We start from the raw sequence: 5,939 nt of genomic DNA, 5'->3' as shown, positions 1-5,939 counted from the left end.
TGGTTCAACATATGTTATGATATGTTATATACGGTCAACGACAATTGGACCAATGCACACATATTATGATGGCCACTAAATAAGTGAAAGAGAAGATGAATAAATGATAGGAAATGCATGGAGTTAGTTATGCATGCATCATGTTACTGATGAATGGTCTACATGTCATGTGTATGTATGTCTATGCATGAATGTTTTCTAAGTTAAGCTTAATGTTAAACTATGTTAAGTTTACAGTATAATGTGCTATTACTGAGTTTTCGACTCATTTCTTTGTTTCGTTGTTCTATGTTTTAATGTACAAATAACATGTCCCGGATGATGATTTCGTGGATACGAAACAGGAGTGCTAGGGGTAGATTATTCTTCTAGAGACTTAGACCTTGAAAAAGTGTCAGTCCACATGGGTCTAGTTATGATTAGACACTTGAATAAGTGATTTTGGTACATAGAACTAGTTTATGTTATTTGTATGTTTTAGCTTTTATATTGTGAGACTCTATTATGCTAAGTTAGAATGATGATTCAATAAATGAGGTATTTTTGTATGGTGTCAAATCTCTTTACCGGGCATTATGCTACGAATATACGTAACATTATGTACCTAAAGGAATGGGTGTTACACACTAGCATAGCACCACTTCACCCAAACCACGGCAGTAACCAGCCAAGGAAATTGTAGACCAGTCAGCCAGTGTACATGAAGCTTTGCAACTCACGAGTTACAGCCAGTCTACCACAGGATTTCTGATATCACCGTAGAACTGCTTAGCAAGCCTGGAAATCACACCGACGTCCCAACCGTGAAAGAACCAGGTCCAAACCAAGAGCCACAACAAAGAACCACTGCATGTCCACCACGTACTTATCCTCTGTTTTCCTCTCTTTAAAACAAGGCACTTCCATGCCCGGGTGAACCAACCTTGCGCCATTCTAAACCGCAAGCTTCCACATCCTATGATGTGCCATATCACTCCACTTCTCTATGCATGCGACCAACATCCATGCAGCCACCATCATGCCAAGCCCAGCCAGCATAACCTCAGCCACCCCTTCAATCAGTCACTCTCGGTAAACACAGCTCTCTCTAGGTAATTTTCCCTCCATGATGTATGATGTATGATGTTAACGGGTTCGAACTGATATGTTATGGGTTGCATATTAGGCCTTGTTTAATGTTACTTGCTTATAAGGACACACGGGTCATGGATTGGTGGTTAACATGAATATTTGAGTTTATTCGTGTACATCACAGGTTGCTTAAGTATGATGTATATTCAGGTGTGAGCATAATACGAGTTAAGAGATTAACGGTTTAGTGTAAAGGTTGATAGTCCATTGATTATCCATACTATCAGCTCTTAGGTATAGGAATGAAAGCAGTATGGGATATCAAGAAGTCAAAGTTGGACTACGAACATTAGGTTTTTAACATCGATATTTGCAGATGGTGAACCTTTGTGGTTGTTTTGTATAACTGAGCTTATAGTCTTGGAATTCAACTTGCCACCTCATTGTAATTCATTCTCTTAATGTTTAAAATGGGGGAATGAATTGATTGTTTAAAGTTTATAGGTAGATGAATATAAGAGACTCAAACAAGAAATTGTAGAAGCCAAGTGTTTGTATTTTTATCTATGCTCAGGTATAATGTGATTTTAGTATGAAACCGACTTTAGCATGATTTTCTTGATGATTTAACATCTGTATTAGGATAAAATCAAAGCATTTATAGCTGTATAGTAAGTTACATATATTGTTGAGTGATGATATGAAATTGAAATGGTGGAAATATCGGCATGTTGATGAGTTGGTATTGGATAACTTCATATTGTAAAAAACTAAGAATGCTCTGTTTCTTTTGTCTTAAATATGATTATTTATGCAATTATAAGATGTTTTATGGAATAACATGATAAACAAGACAACAGGGAAACAAGCTATTGTGACTAGATATTACCATTAGGTTTCAATTTAAGTATAGTTGATGAGGTTGTGAATATTGCCTTGACTTAACCCTATTGTATGTTGTATTCATTTAGACTTAGTGGATTAGTATTTCGTTTTATTGAAAGGTGGAAGTTGAGACTAAGCTGCATTTAGATGTTGAGGTGATCTCAGATAATTTGAGTTAATTTGTGAATAGTAGTGTTTTATGGGTCCTACTGAGATGTGTTTGAATGTAAATAGGTTGAAATATGTGTTTAAATATATGAAGTATGTTAGGATGAGTTTAATTTTTTTATGAGAAGTTAAAAAAATAGTGAGTCTCATTAATGATTAGTTTGAGATAGGTTGAGCTCACTTTGGCAACCAAACACAACTATGGTTGTTGGCTTGGCCTGGAAGGTTCGAGACACCACCTTGACTCTGAGGGTTAAACAGAGCGTTTGTGATTGTGATTTGAGAAGATGTAGACATTCATACATAATGTGTTGACTTCGTGCGAAATGGCATGACTTTAATAGGATTTTTTATTTCTTTTTTATCTTGCAATGATTGCATCTTAAGTCCTTGTTTAATGATATTCTGAAACATTGCATTGTAGCATTTCTATGTATGCACCCGTCACACACTTGCATAAGTCTACTCACTAAGTTGTTGTAACTCACCCTTTCATTTACTCTATACAAATGGGTCATATCCACCGAGTCACTGAGGAGTATATGTTTGACTCTGTGGTCCTAATCATAACCACCACTCATGTGCAAGCTTAGGCTGACCCTTTTTGGTTTTGTTAAGTTAGTCTAACCCATTTTTTCTGTAGATAACAGGTCTCTGGTCACTACAAGTGCAATTGGGATATCCACAACTGCTTGTTTTTTTTAATATGTTGATATCAATTAAATGATAATATAAAAGTGGAGAAGTTTCCTTTATAATTGCCACTGCAATTTACAACCATGCTTTATATTGTTGGTCATGATAAAAGAAATAGTTCAGTATTTTTTTTAAAGGTCTACCCAATAGAGAGATAGAGACACATACATTCGGTAAGGTCATTCTCAACTTCTAGCACACTCACTATAAGAAAAACAAGGATTTGTGATCGATTATTTGGAACAAGAATGACTATTTATAATGAAAATAAACTCATTTTAACAAAAAATAATTATTTTTACAATAAATAACTGACTACAAATAAGAAGTTTTCTTGTAGTGGCTGTCGGATATTATTCATGACTAAGATACCCTTAGGCAATTGGGCAGGTCGAAGCGACTAATATGACCCTTCAATAAAAATTATAATTCAAAACTTTGGCAATGATGCAATTGTTACATATCAACAAAAGGCAAACCAGTAGGCTTTGGGAGAGCAGAAGATTTTATAAGGTTGGACCAGTAGACCGTTTTCCTTTCCCACATTAAGACATTCTTAAAGTAGAGGAAAGGTAGAGCTAAACGAGGAATCAAAATCCAACAATAATTGAGCACCAAGACTTGCGGTACTATACATACAAGTGCAATCAAACCTTTCCTATAATGCATACTTCCTCAATGCATATGTTGATACGGTAAAAATCGCTCAACAGGCGGAAGGGGAGAAAGAGTCATTCCCGGCCCACTGGGGCAACTTGGGCCTCATTCGGTATTGTTTGGAGCCCCTAGTAGTATTTCGATGTAGCTGTACGGCGGAGGTGCGTACGTCCATGGCGATGAATAGAAAACATAAGTGCAGAGAAATAAAGAGATGAACACATAGATTTATGTGATTCGGCATAATGCCTACGTCCAAGGACGTTTGGGGAGGAGAATCCACTATAATCTTCTTGTTTACAATCTCTCATATCTCTCTGTACAATGGTGATGTTGAATGTAAATTTACTAGAAAAAGACATTCGCCGGAGCTCTCTTTGTTCTCTGGTTGAAGGAGAGATTGAAGAAGAAGAAGGAGAACTGAAGACGAAGAAGAAGCCGACCCGAAGAAGGAGAACCTTTTCCTCTATTTATCTGAATCTCTTTTCCAGCGTGCGCCCCTCATTGACATCTCATGCACTCTTGTCCCCATGACCCTTCTGACCCCCTTTGGCATGCTGTCCCCCTGACTCACCTGACCCCATGACTCCCCTGACCCTAATCTTGATGAGATAGACCTAGTAGCTGGACCGTATGAACTTATTTATTTTCTCCCCTCACATCATCTTTAAAATAACAAAAAATACCTAACCTGCATCCGGACAAAAAATAAAAATGGGTGTCTCAGATGATCAGATCAGCTTCTTATTAAATTTAAGGAAACCATTTCTCGAAGACGATCCTGATCCAAACTTTCTAACTCCTCGTTATTACCATGTTAGTTTGCCACGGCCACTAGATCTGGCATTATTACCTTCCTTAGTGGCTAATGTAGCAACAACAGATGGCAATCGATTGGTTGCAATAGCCTCTCAGCCGGCATCATTATCCCCTTGTGTTCTCATGGCCCGATATCAGAATTGATTCTGGTATCAACCTAGCACATCATTGTTTTCAGTCTAGGAGTTATTGCTATATTAGGTCTTGAGTTCTATCAAACTTTTTAACAAAAATCTAGTCAATGACCAAGTTTTAATATGTTAACACATTACTTATAGTGAAACTATAAATAATTTTCAAAACATCAAAACAACAATATTTTTTAGTGAAGTTCATGTAAAAAACTTCCACATCATCGATGTGTTAGGTATATAAAAACTAAGATTTATAAATAGATTTTTTTTTTTTTTTTAAAGTCTGACTTATTCGAAGTGAGAAATGTCGTTCTTATATTTAATAAACTTAGAATTTGTCTTGTCAATCACACCTGGTAGTATATAGTGCATTTTAAGTGACTATCTTTTTTATTTTTATTTTTTAATAAACATATGATTCAGATCAAATACATAATGGAGAGTAGCATTGCGCACTCAAGGTAAGCAATATTTACGAGTAAGAATCTCTAAAAAGTCCGAATAGAATACTCATCTTTATCTTTAATTTTTTTAACCTAAACCACAAGAGCGAGTTTCCATGCCTTCCAAAATGTGATAAAAAGAATCACATGTACTATATATATTTTGAGTGGATAGGCTTCTTAAAAGTATTGTTCTTATCAGATAAGAGAATTGTTTGGTTCACAAAAAAAAAAATTCATAAAAGTAAATTCATAAACTAATACAACATGTTGCGGTGCATCAAATTGTACAATTATTTTATTAATAAAGAAGATCTAATGTATAATATTCAGCTATATTAGTTTATGAACTTTATTTTATGAAACCTCTTTGTTAGCCTAGCCATTCTCGAGTAAGAACCAATAGTTTTAAATTTCGTTCTATTCTGGTGTAATATTCGGTACACTATACCTTCTTGTTTAGTTTCACTCCAAATTCCAACCTGTTTCGGTCCACTTTGGCCATTCCGGTCAAATTCAAGCCACTCGGACCCGAATTGGCATTCCGGTACATATTTCGTTTCAAACTGTTTTTGTAATTTTCTTGTGCTTGAATGACATTTTTATAAATTTTAAATTCATATGGTATTTAATTAATTCTAGAGTATAAAAATGTATTTATATCATTTTAATTTTTTTTATATCTTTAAATATGTCCCCCTCATTCTCTCTTTTCTTAAATATCATTATTTTTTATAATTTCTCTATTCTTTTATTTATTTTTTCTTTGTTTTTGTCTCAATTCAAATTTGTGATTTTTTCATCGTGTATATTCATTTTATAAATCTTCAATTCTTCCATATATATACACATATACAAGATATGCACTTAGATATATATATATATATATATGTATGTATTTATTCTATTAGTTGTTAGTTTATATATACATATAAATATTTATATATAATATATAATTAATCCCGAAATGGTACACCAGAATATACCAGTACTAAAATATTTCGTTCTAATACTTAAACCGGAATTATTACCAAAATGAAATTTAAAACATTGGTTGGAAATTGTG

This window comes from Juglans microcarpa x Juglans regia, chromosome 7D, assembly GCF_004785595.1.
Source record: "Juglans microcarpa x Juglans regia isolate MS1-56 chromosome 7D, Jm3101_v1.0, whole genome shotgun sequence".
Classification (NCBI taxonomy): domain Eukaryota; kingdom Viridiplantae; phylum Streptophyta; class Magnoliopsida; order Fagales; family Juglandaceae; genus Juglans; species Juglans microcarpa x Juglans regia.
The sequence above is the reverse complement of the archived record's forward strand: the minus strand, read 5'-3'. Positions refer to the sequence as shown.